We start from the raw sequence: 19,298 nt of genomic DNA on the forward strand, positions 1-19,298 counted from the left end.
TGTCTCATGGTCTGCACTTTTCATGAAATTATTACTAAAAATTCAAAACCTAGAGTAATTTAATATGAAATAAGCTTGTGGTCTTAAACATTTGTTAGGTGCTGTACGTTAAAATCTTGCACCTCGTTTGAAAACTCATGTCGCGGGAGAGTAAATAACTGCATCTTTTTTGTGCCCGAGAAAACTTACACAGGCAGAATACAAGCAAACTGGGTTTAATATGAGTCTAACTTATTCCCGTCGATCAGTGGAGCGTGGAGCTAGTTGCCAGCCTGATCCCCGACAGTTAGTGAAGTTTCGCAGTTCACGCTCGCACGCGGGAGAAATATACAGCGTGTCCCACAACTCAGCGTCAAGCCGAGAACAGGTTCTGAATATATATATATATATTCAACATGAGAAGATGTTATCTTTAAAAGATTAGTGCAATGGGAGTGCATGACTTGATGTAAGTTTTTGGACATATGCCATTGCTAAGAACTTTTTCTGCTGAAGAAAAACTAAAAACTAAAATAAAGTAATAAATAAATTAAAAAATACCCAAAAAAAAGACAACAGACACACAAAATTAAGCAAACAATTGCTGTTGTCAACAAGGATATGAACACCACAAAATATTCCGTAACAGGAATGTGGTCAAAAAACAAAGAAAAACAAAGAAAAATGTATTAGAGAACGAAAAAAAAAAAACCACAAATGATGACAACACAAAAAATATTGAACCCAAAATAATTCAGCACAACAGTTGAAACGAGAAAAAACACGACAAAACTATTGTTTCCAAGTTTGGCAGGTATTTTCACACATCCAGAGTTAGGCAGGTATTTTCAAACATCTAAAGTCAGGCAGGTGTCTTCACATAACTCAGGTCAGGTAGGTATTTTCACATATTTCAATTCTGGTGGGTAGTTTCACATATCCAAAGTCTGGTGGGTAGTTTCACACATCCAAAGTCAGGCAGGTATCTTCACATAACCCAGGTAAGGTAGGAATTTTCACTTATCCCAAGTCTGGTAGGTATTTTACATATCCCAAGTCTGGTAGGTATTTTCACACATCCTAAGTCAGGCAAGTACATTCACATAACCCAGGCCAGGTAAGTATTTTCACATATCCCAAGTCAGGCAATTATTTTCACATAACCCAGGTCAGGGAGGTATATTCACATAACCCAGGTCAGGTAGGTATTTTCACATATCCCAAGTCTGGTAGAAATTTTCACATAGCCCAATTATAGTAGGTATTTACACACATTCAAAGTCAGGCAAGTACCTTCACATAACCCAGGTCAGGTAAGTATTTTCACATATCCCAAGTCAGGCAATTATTTTCACATAACCCAGGTCAGGGAGTGTCAGGTATGGGAGTTCACAAATAGCCCCAGCGAGGTAGACATGTTCACATTGCGTCAGGAATCAGTATAAATTGATACATTGATACATTGATACATTGATAAATTGATAAATTGATAAATTGATAAATTGATACATTGATACATTGATACATTGATACATTGATACAATGATACATTGATAAATTGTTACATTGATACATTGATACATTGATACACTGATAAATTGATACATTGATACATTGATAAATTGATAAATTGATAAATTGATAAATTGATACATTGAAACATTGATACATTGATACATTGATACATTGATACATTGATACATTGATACACTGATAAATTGATACGTTGATACATTGATACATTGATACATTGATACATTGATACATTGAAACATTGACACATTGATAAATGATACATTGATACATTGATACATTGATAAATGATACATTGATACATTGATACATTAGCAAATTATTTTAGATGCAAATTGACTTGAGTTTCAGGTACGCCATAAGCAAATAGCGTCGTCATTGTACTAAGCAAGGGGCTTATAGTAAAATTGATTTTACGCTCGCTTTTTTTGTTGAACTGTACCGCTTCATAAACTTTGTAACTTTAAACATTATTTGGAACGAAAATCAACTAAGTACCAGAACAACTTTACTCACAGTCTATGTCTGAGTCGTAAAAATACATTGACAGAGAGGATGTTAATTCAAACAATAGAAAAGTATATAAATAATACTGTAAATACATTTAAATAAGAATTAAATGTCTGTACGTACACTTTGTGGTAGTACACTGTACATCTATGTATCAATGTATCATTGTATCAATGTATCAATGTATCAATGTATCAATGTATCAATGAATCAACTTATCGACGTATCAACGTATCAACATATTAATGTATCAATGAATCAACGTATCAACGTATCAACGTATCAACGTATCAATGTATCAATGTATCAATGTTTCAATGTATCAATGTATCAATGTATCAATGTATCAATTTTTGATAAAATGGTAAATTGATACATTGATACATTGATACATTGATACATTGATACATTTATACATTGATACATTGATACATTGATACATTTATACATTGATACATTGATAAATTGATACATTAGCAAATTATTTTAGATGCAAATTGACTTTAGTTTCAGGTACGCCATAAGCAAATAGCGTCATCATTGTACTAAGCAAGGGGCTTATAGTAAAATTGATTTTACGCTCGCTTTTTTTTGTTGAACTGTACCGCTTCATAAACTTTGTAACTTTAAACATTATTTGGAACGAAAATCAACTAAGTACCAGAACAACTTTACTCACAGTCTATGTCTGAGTCGTAAAAATACATTGACAAGAGAGGATGTTAATTCAAACAATAGGAAAGTATATAAATAATACTGTAAATACATTTAAATAATAATTAAATGTCTGTACGTACACTTTGTGGTAGTACACTGTATCTCTATGTACATCTATGTATCTATGTATCAATGTATCAATGTTTCAATGTATCAATGTATCAATGTATCAATGTATCAATGAATCAATGAATCAATGAATCAATGTATCAATGTATCAATGTATCAATTTATCAATTTATCAATTTATCAATTCATCAATTCATCAATTTATCAATGTATCAATGTATCAATTTATCAATGTATCAATGTATCAATGTATCAATGTTTCAATGTTTCAATGTATCAATGTATCAATGTATCAATGTATCAATGTATCAATGTATCAATGTATCAATGTATCAATGTATCAATGTATCAATGTATCAATGTAACGTTACGGTGACGAAAAACCAAGATATAAAAGTTTTTGTAGGTATGTATGTCTGTGTAACGTGTTGAAATACTTAAGGTAAATAAATTATGTATAATATTTAAAAGTAACGATAAAAGAGTCTGTATTAATGGTAGGTGTTGGAAATGGTCAGCACGTAAGTAGTTTCGATCACAATTCCATTCGAATAACAATGGCGTAGGTCGGCTAAAGTGGACCTACGAGGTGCGGGTAAAGTGGTACCGGTCCAATTTACCCGCCATATTTTATGTAACATACTGGTTATTTAAAATTAATTTTTACTTTAGGTAGGATTCACGATACTTCAAATTTCGCTTAGAGTAGCGGCGGAAGTTAGTAAAAGCCAATCATTGTGAAGCTTTTATTGAAATGCTACTCCCTTATTGGTTAATTTAAATTTCAACGCAACGTTATGTGAAAATTCGCTGTATCGTGAATACCACATTATTTATTTTTTATAATGTATACAGAAATGTTTTTTGGTTTGTTGCAGATGTCAACACAGGCAGAAAAAGTGGGTGTGTCAAGAAAGAGATTGATTACATGGAGTCAACTGTACATGATTGCTGCTGTTCATGCTGTTCGTAAAAACGATATGGGCTTGAATAAAGCGCAAAAAATGTTCAATGTGCCTAAAACATCTCTAAGAAGATATTTCATAATGATTGATAAATTTCCTGAAGAATCCATTCTTACATTAGGTAGGAAACCAATATTTAGTCCCAGAATGGAACAACAGTTATTTGAGTATTTGTTGTTTATGGAAGCTAAATTATTTGGTTTAACTATGCAAGACGTAAGGAGGCTTGCCTACCAGTTAGCGGGAAAAAATAATATTGAACACAGGTTTTCTGAACTCAGGGGGGCTGCTGGAAAGGACTGGTTGTATGGATTTCTAAGGCTACATAAAATGTTATCACATTGTGAACTCCTTCAGGAACATCAATAGCCAGAGCCAATGGGTTCAATAAAACTAGCGTTGCAAACATTTTTGATATTTTGGAAAGCGAATGTGACAAAACGAACTTCCCTCCAACTAGAATCTACAATGTAGATGATAGTGGATTGTCTGTGCGCCAGCAAAATACCTAAAGTGATTTCTTTAAAAGGTAAATGCCAGATTGGATTAATTTCATCAGCCGAACGAGGTTCACTTATCACTGTGATAGTATGCATTAGTGTTGGTGGGAGTTATGTACCACCTATGTTAGTGTTCCCAAGAAAAAACTTCAGTCAACATCTTAGGTGCTCCTCCAGGTTGTGTATTTACCCGCCACCCTTCTGGATGAATCAACAGTGACATTTTCAGTAAATGGTTTGATCACTTTGTGTATAGTACCAAACCTACATTATCTGATCCTGTTCTCATTTTGGACGGACATTTCAGCCATACCAGGAATCTAGAAGTTATAGACAAAGCCAAAACGAATCATGTCACCATAATTTGCTTGCCACAACACAGCACACATAAACTTCAACCCCTTGATAAAACTCTCATGGGTGTTCTTAATCATTATTATAATGAAGAAGTGCGTATGTTATTGAGGATAACAGGCAGAGCTGTGACACATTTTGACGTAACGGAACTCTTTGGGAAAGCTTATCTGAAAGCATAAACCAGTGAAAATTCTGTCAGTGGCTTCCGCGAGACAGGAATATACCCAATTAACAGGAACATATTTTCAGATGCTGATTTCGCTTCTTCGGAATATTGGGGTTAGATGGCGGTTCAGTAAGGTACAGTTACAGCGAGCCCAGAAATATCAGGGGGTAATCAGTCACATTTACGAGATGTAGCAGACACATCTTCATCTGAAGCTCAGAATATACAACCAAACAAATTTTCTGCTGCCGATGAAGCTTTTCCACTACTTCGAAATGTCAGCCATAACACTTCTTCAGTCATAGAAGAGCCTTCAACACTTCTTCAGAGTCCACTTCCCAAATCACCACCGGGAGGAACTGCATTTCAGTAGGCGCTAGTGACATTTCGCCGTCTCCAGTAATCGCTAAAGCAGCAACAACAAGAAGTAATCCAAGAGGAGCGGCATGTGTTGTTACATCATCTCCTATCAAAAACAGTCTTTAAGAAAGTCGCAAACAAGCTGCCAAAAAAATCCGGCCATTTCAGCCTACTGGAAAAAAGAAGAATAACCTAAATAAACTGCTATCTGGGAAGACTATGGATACAAAGCAATCAGTTGAGCGTAATACATTTGACGAAACTGATGCTACTTGTATCTGGAAAGTTTTCTGATGACAGAGCTGGGGAAAAGTGGGTTCAGTGTTTGGACTGGAGTCATGAAGAATGTGCTGACAATGAAACTGAGCATTTTGTATGTGATATTTGCAAAACCTAATCCACCATTTTAGCACATATATCTACTGACATAGGGCTAAACGTATGTGGTTAGTGCATCCTTATTACAATCATGTAGTCTAGAATGTTTTCAGTGTGCAAATAAGACATTTAGAATATTTTGGTAAATATGTGAACTATTATTCTGCTAAACCTCACTATTAATAACTTTTTTGTGTCCGAAAAGTGTACCCACTGTATACTTATACAAATTAAAATGTTATCTTTGTTTAAAAGTTTTAATAATTTGGGATGGGTAAAGTGGACCCATGGTTCCACTTTACCCGCGCTGTTCGGGTAAAGTGGACCTTTGCATACTTTTTTATATATCACTATATAATGCCAACATCCTGAGTGAAATTAGTAGGTTCCATATTTTCGTTACCCTTACATACCACGCTATCATATTGAATAGACAGATGTAATTATTTTATACAGATACTGAAATACAACAAAAAAACAAAAGGGGGGTCCACAATACCCGAAGTTCCTCTATATTTCTCTCGCGCGCGAGCGTGAACTGCGAAACTTCACTAACTGCCGCGGATCAGGCTGGCAACTAGCTCCACGCTCCACTGATCGACGGGAATAAGTTAGACTGATCTCAAGCCCAGTTTGCTTGTATTCTGCCTGTGTGAGTTTTCTCGGGCACAAAAACGATGCAGTTGTTTACTCTCCCGCGACATGAGTTTTCAAACGAGGTGCAAGATTCTAACGTACAGCACCTAACAAATGTTTAAGACCACAAGCTTATTTAATATTAAATTACTCTAGGTTTTCAATTTTTAGTAATAATTTCATGAACAGTGCAGACCATGAGACATCTTATTTATCCCAATCGCATTGCCATACGACATTCAGTTTTCAATATACAATTTTTGACGTGACAACATCTAATAAATCCATTAATGCAGGCTGCACGCACGAAAAAGTGTCCCGTTACGCACATTGTCCCGTTTAGCTGTGTCCCTACTTTTCCTATCATCGTCCTATCCTTAACAGAATAACACAGAATTGGAATAAGTTAAATAGCAAACATGTATAAAAGTTATAGTTAAAATAATCGGTTCGTTAAAGTAATAAACATATTTGAATTAATGAGTGCAAATAAAAGTAAATTTATCAATTAAATGGTAGATTTCATTTCACTCCTTCTTTGTATCCATACAAAATAGTGATAATTCAATAAAATTATTCAATTTTATTCATTAAAGTATGCAATCATTTCATCAATGTTTTGTTATGACATTTTCACGTTAAACTATCGTCCGTAAACTGACTTTACAGACAACCAATTTTTTTATTAATTTTTTTAATGTCTCTTCGTAAAGTAATGCAAAAAACACGATTCCGGAAAAAAAACTTTCTGCACTACCACAGGTGTAAGAAGATTTCGATGTCATATTTCTTCTACACAATGTTTTGTAAACCTCTATAAAACAGAGATAAGTGGCTGGGGTTGTGAGATTCGTACCTACTGGGGCACTGTGAATACTGATTCCTGACTCAATGTGAACTCTCCTACTTGACTGGGGCTATGTGAACATATCTAAATCGCGGGGGCTATATGTGAACTCCCATAACTGACAAACAATGTGGCGATTCCTAAGTGACTGGGGCAATGTGGTGACTATTAAGAGACTGGTTTTAAATGACTCCTAAGTGACTCGAGTTACGCGACTGGGTCTGTAATTTATGTGTTTAATTGATTCCAAAATAACCTAAAATATTGCTTGTGGATACAAAATAGTTTCCAGTGAAACAATTTAGAATAAACTATTAATTTATACATTTGCTTCATTTTTAATGTTTCTTCATTCAGTTATAATCACCAAAAATGAGCAAAAAGATGCAATATTGGAAAAAAATTTGATTAAAACAAACAGGTGTAAGTATATTTCATTGTCATATTTCCTTAAGTGTCTAGGGATATGTGAAAATGCCTGCCTGACTTGGAATATGTGTAAATACCTACCAGACTTGGGATATGTGAAACTTTCTACCACACTTGGGATATGTGAATTACCTACCAGACTTGGGATATGTGAATTACCTACCAGACTTGGGATATGTGAATTACCTACCAGACTTGGGATATGTGAAACTACCTACCATACTTGGGATATGTGAATTACCTACCAGACTTGGGATATGTGCAATACCTACCAGACTTGGGATATGTGAAATAGCTACCAGAATTGGGATATGTGAAACTACCTACCAGACTTGGGATATGTGAAAATACCTACCAGACTAGGGATATGTGAAAATACCTAACTTACCTGCATTATGTGAAGTTACCTGCCTGACCTGGGTTATGTGAAAATACCTACCAGACTTGGGTATGTGAAAATACCTACCTTACCTGGGTTATGTGAAGATACCTCCCTGACCTGGGTTATGTGAAAATAAATGCCTGACTTGGGGTATGTGAAAATACTTACATGACCTGGGTTATGTGAAGGTACTTGCCTGACTTTGAATGTGTGAAAATGCCTACTATAATTGGGCTATGTGAAAATTTCTACCTGACTTGGGATATGTGAAAATACCTACCTGACCTGGGTTATGTGAAGATAACTCCCTGACCTGGGTTATGTGAAAATAATTGCCTGACTTCGGATATGTGAAAATACTTACCTGACCTGGGTTATGTGAAGGTACTTGCCTGACTTTGGATGTGTGAAAACACCTACCAGACTTGGGATATGTGAAAATACCTACCAGACTTGGGATAAGTGAAAATTCCTACCTGACCTGGGTTATGTGAAGATACCTGCCTGACTTTGGATGTGTGAAACTACCTACCAGACTTTGGATATGTGAAACTACCCACCAGAATTGAAATATGTGAAAATACCTACCTGACCTGAGTTATGTGAAGACACCTGCCTGACTTTGGATATTTGAAAATACCTGCCTAACTCTGGAAGTGTGAAAATACCTGCCAAACTTGGAAACAATAGTTTTGTCGTGTTTTTTCTCGTTTCAACTGTTGTGCTGAATTATTTTGGGTTCAATATTTTTTGTGTTGTCATCATTTGTGGTTTTTTTTTTTGTTCTCTTAGTACATTTTTCTTTGTTTTTCTTTGTTTGTTGATCATATTCCTGTTAGGAATATTTTGTGGTGTTCATATCCTTGTTGACAACAGCAATTGTTTGCTTAATTTTGTGTGTCTGTTGTCTTTTTTTTTGGGTATTTTTAAATTTATTTATTACTTTATTTTAGTTTTTAGTTTTTCTTCAGCAGAAAAAGTTCTTAGCAATGGCGTATGTCCAAAAACTTACATCAAGTCATGCACTCCCATTGCACTAATCTTTTAAAGATAACATCTTCTCATGTTGAATATATATATATATATATATATATATATATATATATATATATTCAGAACCTGTTCTCGGCTTGACGCTGAGTTGTGGGACACGCTGTATATTTCTCCCGCGCGCGAGCGTGAACTGCGAAACTTCACTAACTGCCGGGGATCAGCCTGGCAACTAGCTCCACGCTCCACTGATCGATGGGAATAAGTTAGACTGATCTCAAGCCCAGTTTGCTTGTATTCTGCCTGTGTGAGTTTCCTCGGGCACAAAAACGATGCAGTTGTTTACTCTCCCGCGACATGAGTTTTCAAACGAGGTGCAAGATTCTAACGTACAGCACCTAACAAATGTTTAAGACCACAAGCTTATTTAATATTAAATTACTCTAGGTTTTGAATTTTTAGTAATAATTTCATGAACAGTGCAGACCATGAGACATCTTATTTACCCCAAAATCCTTGCCATACGACATTCAGTTTTCAAGATACAATTTTTGACGTGACAACATCTAATAAATCGATGAACGCCGGCTGCACGCACGAAAAAGTGTCCCGTTACGCACATTGTCCCATTTAGCTGTGTCCCTACTTTTCCTATCATCGTCCTATCCTTAACAGAATAAACAGATTGGAAGAAGTTAAATAGCAAACATGTATAAAAGTTATAGTTAAAATAATCAGTTTGTTAAAGTAATAAACATATTTGAATTAATGAGTGCAAATAAAAGTAAATTTATCAATTAAATGGTAGATTTCATTTCACTCCTTCTTTGTATCCATACAAAATAGTGATAATTCAATAAAATTATTCAATTTTATTCATTAAAGTATGCAATCATTTCATCAATGTTTTGTTATGACGTTTTCACGTTAAACTATCGTCCGTAAACTGACTTTACAGACAACCAATTTTTTTATTAATTTTTTTAATGTCTCTTCGTAAAGTAATGCAAAAAACACGATTCCGGAAAAAAAACTTTCTGCACTACCACAGGTGTAAGAAGATTTCGATGTCATATTTCTTCTACACAATGTTTTGTAAACCTCTATAAAACAGAGATAAGTGGCTGGGGTTGTGAGATTCGTACCTACTGGGGCACTGTGAATACTGATTCCTGACTCAATGTGAACTCTCCTACTTGACTGGGGCTATGTGAACATATCTAAATCGCGGGGGCTATATGTGAACTCCCATACCTGACAAACAATGTGGCGATTCCTAAGTGACTGGGGCAATGTGGTGACTATTAAGAGACTGGTTTTAAATGACTCCTAAGTGACTCGAGTTATGCGACTCGGGTTATGCGACTGGGTCTGTAATTTATGTGTTTAATTGATTCCAAAATAACCTAAAATATTGATTGTGGATACAAAATAGTTTCCAGTGAAACAATTTAGAATAAACTATTAATTTATACATTTGCTTCATTTTTAATGTTTCTTCATTCAGTTATAATCACCAAAAATGAGCAAAAAGATGCAATATTGGAAAAAAATTTGATTAAAACAAACAGGTGTAAGTATATTTCATTGTCATATTTCCTTAAGTGTCTAGGGATACGTGAAAATGCCTGCCTGACTGGGGATATGTGAAAATACCTGCCTAACTTGGGATATGAAAAATACCTACTTGATTTGGGTTTTGCCTGATATTTAGAGGTTTGACATTGTGGGTTCCGTTTGTCCGACATATTTCCGACCTAGTCTGGATTTCTGTAAATTTTTTATCTTCATATATTTTTTTTTGTTTACTATGCTTATTATAAAAACTAATTTTTTCAATTTTTTTCCAGCATTGTGAGATGATTTGCGCAGACCGGCCTAAAACTGAATTTTTAAGCTGCTGTAACTGAAAACACAATTTAAACTAACGTGAAAGCGTTATTTTCAAGGTCACTGCTACCAGGAATGATCCTTGCAAAACGTTAATCACATATATAAATAATAATTATAATGATACAATTTTAAGCTCCCTACGAATCCAATGGCTTGGATGGAAGTTGGCAAGATATTTAAAGACGTTTGGATTCTACCCCACTGCATATCCGCTCTTGATGGCAAGCATGTGATTCAGCAAGCACCAATCAACACTGGTAGTGATTTATACAACTATAAATCTCAGTTTAGTAATGTGTTAATGGCTCTAGCTGATGGCAATTACAATTTTCTGTTTGCGGACGTTGAATGCCAAGTAAGAATATCAGATGGTGGTGTTTTCAAAGATACCAAACTGTACGAAATGATTACACAAAACATTTTGGGATTGCCTCCGCCAAAGGAACTTCCTGGACGGGAAATAAAACTGTCCTACTTTTTTGTTGCCGATAGTGCTTTTTCTCTTAGTGAAAGTATTATGAAACCATACTCGGGAAATCATTCTAAGGGATCCCCTCAAAGATTGTAGAATTATAGATTAAGCAGAGCTCGTAGGGTGGTGGAAAATGCCTTTGGTATACTAAGCGCAGTATTTCGGGTTTTAAGAAAACCAATGCTCTTGGAACCTGGTAAGGCAGGATTAGTTGTGATGGCCGCTATTTATTTGCATAATTATTTGCGAAATCATTCACCTAACGTGTACATGCCACCTGGATCAGTGGATTAGGAGTTTTTATTCCCGGTTCTTGGAGAAACGATGAAAATACTACTTCCATGCTACCGCTAAGAAATGTTCCAAGAAGATCTCCTGCTTACCTCAATAACATTCGAGACGAAATATCTGATTACAGTCTAAAAGAAGGGGCTGTTTCATGGCAGAATACGTATGCATGAATTACTAGGTAGTTCAATTCTTACGGTATTTCTTTTCTTTCGCGGTTTATCTCTGTACTGAAGAAACTGGAATGCTTCGTATGCAAACCATTGGATGCTGTATACGTACGTCTTTAGCACCTATTAACAATATAAAACACCTTAAAAACTAATCCTACATAATTCAATAGCGTCGTATTTTTTATTATTATCATTGGTTTTGTTTTGAAATATTTCATTAATTATATTATATACCCAAATATGTTTAGTCATATTGTTTATACTGACTTTATGTATTCGATAAAAAATAAAAGGAAGCTGTTTGAATTACTTTGTTTCTTAAGTGTATCATTTACTTGTAGTTGTTTTGTGTACTATTATTAATTTCTTTCAGTATAACTCTTATACCTAAATGATTCATAAATAATGAAACCCGCCTTCCGGTCAAATTGGAAGGGAGGTCCCGTCCCCGACTCACCCTGGGTAACTATCAATACAAAAAAAGGAAAACAAAAAAAAAAAGGTAATTCGCTCCAAAAAATCGCACCCGGGCGGTCGAGCTATGAAAGGCATAAATACTACGAACGTATACAGCAAGACTTTGTGTCATTTCAACAATCAAAATAATTAAGACTACTCAAAATTTTATTATCAATACCATCTTCAAAAGATCCAAAATACCTATATAATCAGAAAATACAAATACTATAAAAATACTATATAATAAAAACTATTAATTATAAAAGTACAAAAAGAGTCCTACTGGGAGCCGGATTTATTTACGTGCACGATCATAAATATTTGCAGGTCTTGCTTCCAAGAATCAAACCGCTGATAACCGTGACCTTCAGAAAATACGTAGATATAGTTCAGTCAAATGCGCCAGGCAAAATATCACTCAATCGCAATGAGGCGGCTGCACTAAAAATGTTTTTAGTTCTGAGGGCAAATCTCGCAGGTAAACATAATTTAAAGAATAAATCTCTTCAGGGCATAGCAGCAATTTCTACACTCCACCTTTATCATACTCCAGCCAAGGAGCATTGATGCATTTTATAGAACGGGAGGGTCTAATCCATAAGCTTGCACCGTTATACGCAGTTCATATAAAAGTTCGCCTCACAAAACTATGCTTCTTTATAATAATAAATCTTGATCCACAACCCGCTACTGCCAAAGCTATGTGTCGCCTCTTTACCTTAGCGTAGCTTGCGAATATCTTGCCGCTGAAGACGCCTCTGGGTAAGGCAAGGCACCATCTCAGCAGGCCCCGGTGAGGACTGGCCGGTGCAGAGTCGAAAAGCCGTGTCCCCTGCCTCGCGACACACGTCCGGTCGCGGCGACTCCCAAAACCAACAGACCGCGGCCCACAGTTCAGTCCGCCCCCGCCGGCACTCGACCGCTCATGACGTCATCGGTGCATCGAACCCGCGCTCCCAGTAGCCGGCCATGAAAACACAATCGATATATATTTAGAATAACAATAAAACTAGAATGACACCAAATCAGAATAAAACTATAAAAGGAAAAAATCACAATAATTAAATAATTAACCAAAATAACCTTAAATAAGATTTAACAAAAAGAAATCAATTAAAAAGGAAATAATTCGTAAAATCAATAATAAGTAAAATAAAAAAATAACATAAATGTGGCCTGGGGGCCACAATAAATAAGTAAAATCCACAAGCTTACCTTTTCCTGTTGATGTTTTCTCTTTTGCCTTCTCTCTTCTGTAGGATGCCAGCAAACTAATGAGTTTTTTTTTTTTCTGCAAACGTCAGCGGTCTTCCCTATTACCTTGGCGATATTCTGCCATGCATCTTCCTTAATGTGCTTTTAATCTTTATCTGTTGGATCCCATAGAACAGTATTATTCCTATACATATCTATGAACTGCAACACCGAGTCCTCGTTCCAGTCGTCCATGCTCGCTCGAGGCTCGTTGTGCGCCCAAACTTACACCGAACACGTCCAAACTATAACTGCGAATCCCTCTGCGTTCGCTGGAAAAACCGACATCAGACGGATCGCCGCGAGCAGCTCGTAGCGCGCTCGTTGTCCGCTCGTAGCGCGCTCGTTGTTTGCTCGCTACACCGTAAAACTACGCGAGCATGTTACATTACAGGCTCGGCTCGCATAGTGTGTGCGCGCCTTTAGAGTTCCCGAAGACCATCTGATTACGAACACAAGTCTCAGTGTTCAGTACATGGTTTTTTTTTTTTTTTACGTGAACTAACGTGGAATACTTTTATTTCTCCTTTGAAAAATAAAAAAAGAGAGAGGAAAAAAGGAATACGTATGGCCTGTTCATTAGCGCAGCTCGATGTACGACACAGAGGGCTTCGTTTCTGGGACAGCGATCCTTGGCTAAGTGTCTCATTAGTGGCGTGTTGGAGGCCGGTTTGTTTTTGACTCTTCCTTCACTTTCCCCCGCCCCAACCCTTTTTTTTTATCTCTTCCTTGGCCCATCTCATCATCCTTGCTCGTCTTAGTTCTCCGTACGACGCGGCGCATCGCAAACAGAAGTGAAGAGCGTCCTTCCCCCCCCCCCCCATATTTTTTACCTTTTAGTGGTGTCTGCGTTGACGCAAAATGTCACGTGACTCATTATTTTCCCCTTGCGAAGGGGAACCGGAGCACCCGCGAAAGCAAAATGCCGGTCGAAGAAACAACAAACTATCTCACGCTTCACATCGTTTAGTTTAACTGATCGCGCTCATAAAACACGGGATCCGGTAGTTAGGAACTGACAGGCGATGGGGAGCTGTGAAGTAACAGTTTTGCATGGAAGAAGTAAGTGCCTTTCCAGTTTGCAAGTGCCGAAGCATAGAACTAACTTTGTTTGATGCAGCACTTTTTTTTGACGTGAATACGTCTTTAAAATTGCTTCCATAGTGGGAGGAAATTAAAAAAAAAAAAACGAATGATAACAAAATCGGGGGATACAGTCTGGTGTTGCAGCTACACATCTATCATCTCCATCCAAAAAATTAACTACACCACTGGATAGCTAGAGGTTCAAATAATTAGTTACGCTAAGTGAGGACTGTGACGCATCGCGCGCGGTGGAGGGGGTAAGCGCCGCCATTTTGAGGTCATTTTGCTGCGTTTCGTGATTTCCATTTAGTATAACTTTTGACTCGGAGAATACGACGTTCCTTTAAGTTTCAATCGTCAGCTCTCGTCAAAATATATCGATTGCATATATAAAACAGTAAAATAGTTACAGTGAATTTATATTGTGATAAAATAAAAAAAAAACATATTTTTATAGAAAATATTACCTCTTACGTACACGTATTCACGTTCAACACACGGCCGTGTTCATTACACAGAGACACCCCATTTATTTTTAATTTTTGGAGAGGGGGGGGACCTATCTTAGAACTATTTTGCCAGTTTTTCAAAGCCCATTTTAGTTTTTTGGAACTAGTGTTAAAGCGTGACGTCTGTTACGTTTCCGCGTGCCTCCAACACAAGACTATTTTATTGCTAGCAGAACGCGGGAGTGCACGCCCAGGGTAATCTAGCCCGCGCGCATTGGACTGCAGTTACCTGTGTGTCTGCAGTGGGAAGGAGGTGGGCGCGGGGGGAGTACTGGTTCTCTACACTAGGCCTGCGCGGGTCGTTACCACAACGCCGAACGTACAATAACGCCGAATACCATAACGCCGAATGCAAAATTGACCGCAACGCCGACAGCTAGAAAACTGCTGTGTGCCACGACGCCGAAATACAGTAACGCCGAAAAATGTTGCTGCGGGGAGTGGGGGCCACAGGAGCAAAATGAAAAACAACTGAATGAATGTGTGTGTGTGTTTTTTTTTTTAATGTATCTTAACGCTTAAATACCACAACCTAACCTAACCTAGTCTATCCTAACCTAGCCTAACCTAACCTTACCTTACCTAACCTAACCTTTGTGGCAGTCCTGCAATGACATTTTTCGGTGTTCATGTATTTCGGCGTTGTGGTATTTTGGCGTTGTGGTGCGTCCCCGGCCTGCACTTCCAGAACTGTTGCGAAAATCAGTTTTGACACGTTCATATTTTTTGCATAATACTGCAGTTTTACTACGAACGATGGCTTCAGTTTTCACCCCGGACTTGTCTGCGCAAATCATTAAAGTTTTATGAGCCATTTTCAATAAACTTTCACTTCATGAGACATTCAGAGACTTGTTTCGCGCACACAAGAAGAGGGTTTTATCGCAAACAAACGTGACGTGAATTCTTCGCAGGTGGAGGTTTGGGAAACGGGAACCACCGGTGTCAGGAAAGTCTTCATTTCACAGACGAGAGAGTCACACCCGAAGTTCCCCGAAGTTCATGCTCGCTTTTTTTTTCCGTTCTATCTCATTGTATAAACCGGTGTGGCAAAAAATTTTGCTGTCGATTTTGATAGGTTAGCTACATTATAAATACTTTAAAACATTGTGGATGGTTGGTTATATTAGGTAAGAATAGCTACATTTAAAATACTGTAAAATAATTTTATGGTTGCTTGGCAAATAACTTCTTAATATGTAGCTATCCAGGGCTAGGAAACCGTTTACATGATTTCACAGTATCTTTAATGTAGCTATCCTGACCAAATCAACCGTCCACAATGTTTAAAAGTAGTTATAATGTAGCTTACCTAACCTAACCATTAGTTATCATGAGTTACAACGAACAAAAAAAAACCGCAGATGCACGATCGGGCGTTTGGCTCTCTCGTCTGTGAAAAGAAGGCTTCCCACCGGTGTGAACTGTTGGGAACTGTCGAACTGGAGACATGTCGCTTGGCGGGGCGACTGCGCGGTCGAACGCAGCGGCTGTGACGTAATCCCGGCGAGGACGGGAATACACGGCCGGTTTCGGAGCTGAACTTCCCGTGACGGAGCAGGAGGGGGGGAGCGAGCGATCGGTCACGGGCTATTCCTGGGCAGGTCTAGGATTCACTGAAATGAAGTCAGGGAACATATATCCGAGGTTCTCCAATCGCTCGCAAAAAAAAAAAAAAAAAGCAGTCTAAATATTAAAAAAAAAAAAATGGTTGTCTGTAAAGTCGGTTTACGGACGATAGTTTAATGTGACAACGTCATAACAAAACATTGATGTAATGATTGCATACACTTATGAATAAAATTGAATCATTTTTATTGAATGATCACTATTTTGTATGGATACAAAGAAGGAATGAAATGAAATCTACAATTTAAGTAATTGATAAATTAATTTTTATTTTCACTCATTAATTGAAATATGTTTATTACTTTAACGAACAGATTATTTTAACTATAATTTTTATACGTTTGCTATTTAACTTCTTCCAATCTGTGTTATTCTGTTAAGGATAGGACGATGACAGGAAAAGTAGGAAACGAATGGGAGTGTTTCAAGTTTAATGTGCCTCGAAAAAGTCAAATCGATGGTTGTCCCAATCGAGTGGAAGAGAGATAGATGTGGCACAAGCGTACAATTGGCGTAACGGGACACAGCGTAATGGGACACTTTTTCGTGCGTGCAGCCGGCGTTCATCGATTTATTAGACGTTGTCACGTCAAAAAAAAATTGTGAGAGAGTCTTTCAGTACTCGCCAGAGCTGTGTGAAATCCAAACGACGGTGACGGACGGATTCATTTGTTCCCAAGCTGCAAATACATTTATAATTATACTAAACTCGGACACGGAACGCAACGTGGAATTCTGTCGAATGATGACGAGCGTGATACCACATTTCTTGACGCGAATCACGCGTAGTTTCTGCACCCGCCGCTAGAATTCGCAACCGGAGCACGACTGTAGAATCGTTGGATTAAGCAGACCGAGATTTTAAACTATATATATACATAATGAAACGGCTCCAATAAAATCGATGAATAAAAACCGGCTCTGCACATGATTTTATACTAGGAATTTAATTCAAATTCATCAAACAGTTAATGGCTTTGTGAAATTTGGTTCGCACCACAGACGGCAGCACCCGTGGTTACACATTTCCGTTCCATTCATGAAATTACTCCAACCGAGAGCTAAGAATGAGCTTACATATATAAAGAAAACTTTCGATTTAAGAGGGTTTTTGTTTCAGATATCGTTGAACTAACGTAACCAAACATTAACTTTAGTTACGATCACCTAGACGTTCAAATATCTACCCTCTTGGGTAAAAAAAAAATTGCCGGAATTATAATGCGTTAGTAGGTATTATTCATGTAACTCTTCTAACATAACCAAACTTTAATTTGAGTTACGATCACCTGGACGTCCGAAAACATACACTCAATCCCAGATAAATATAAAAGAACGAAATTTCGGGAGGATATAATTTATGCAACACTTAACACACGAAGGTGATTGAACGAGGATTATCAGGGAATCTGACTCGGGGTCAATGAATCTCATGTTGCCCTGTCCTGGACAAGGGAGTCTGTGAGCGCTGAAGCCTGGGCAGGGGACTGTCAGCGGCCGTCAGGTGTCAAAGAGGTGAAGAGGGGGGGAGGGATGTGATCTCGCCGGCCATTAGTGACCTGTGCGAACTTGAGCGAGCGCTTCTGGGTCGACGTGACGGTGCGGGGAGGGGGGAAAGAGGGGGGCGGTTCGCTCGCCTCGAGGTCAGAGGTCAGTCAGCGTGTGGAACCGCGTACCACGCGTATAGCCTGTGCCACGCAACTTGTCTCGAACAATGGTCTACTTATCCTTCTGATTGTACCCGAAAACGGAAACAGATCTCAGTACCCGAAAAAGTCGCAACTGCAGAAATAAATATACTGATTGACTCGATCAGTTCCTGTCCTAGGTGGACGATGCAAAAAAATAGAACACAAAAGTGACAGGTTCGAGAAATAAATCACCACAAGTTCATTTACAAACGTAATATTCTACTACAGGAACACAGCAATCTTATAAACATTTAGTCCTGCATCGGCGTGAAATGACTAATTCGTAGCTCCAATCGGGTTGTACTAGACAGAGATCAGCCTGATCCTTTACCAGCATAGTCTTCCTCTTCTTGACAGAGTTTCTGGACACCGTGTTTAACAGACTGCTTCACATCGTCAGAACTGGATACTTCTTCACTTTGTCATCGAACGGATATGGATTTCCATATATACATCTATTTACGAAGAACGCTTTTTACAAATGATTCAGGGGTCTTCGTAAAATTACGGACGCTGAGTTCATTATTTTTGAACATTAATCCAAAAGAATATTCTTTGGTATGATAACAAACCTTTCGGAAATATGTTAAGAACACTCTTATTGTGTCCACTTGTGTGTTTACTTTTGTCTAGAACGAGACGTACAACTCGGGAATAAAAAAAACGGCGTAGTTTCTAAGGCGATTCAGTTCTTCGTAAATTCTAGGTGAGAAATTTTTTAACTGTGTAGGAGGGGATTTGCACGTCAGCCACGGCAAGGACTGACGGCTATACCATCATAACCAGTTTAGACCTGCACAGACACAGGGGAAACCCTCAGCTCATTCATGCGGGGTTACAGGACAAAGAAGGAGGGTGGGGGGGAGAAGAGATGGTCGGCGTATAAAGATACTACTAAGCAATGGGTGGGAACTTTGACATCGCTCTCCGCATTAGTTTGGGGCGGTGCTGGATTTTTTTTTTTTTTTTTGTTTTTTTCGGGTGCGACTTTCGTCGTTTCCCACCATGCTGCCACAGGCGTCGGCG

The 19,298-nt window shown here is 37.8% G+C and overlaps 1 protein-coding gene across 2 annotated transcripts in view; it reads left to right on the forward strand.

The window, feature by feature from the left end:
• LOC134536131 (E3 ubiquitin-protein ligase sina-like) overlaps positions 1-19,298 on the forward strand; it is a 932,635-nt gene that overhangs the window by 823,560 nt on the left and 89,777 nt on the right. The gene's annotated exons all lie outside the window — the stretch shown is intronic.

Source organism: Bacillus rossius, chromosome 10 (assembly GCF_032445375.1).
Source record: "Bacillus rossius redtenbacheri isolate Brsri chromosome 10, Brsri_v3, whole genome shotgun sequence".
NCBI classification, from domain to species: domain Eukaryota; kingdom Metazoa; phylum Arthropoda; class Insecta; order Phasmatodea; family Bacillidae; genus Bacillus; species Bacillus rossius.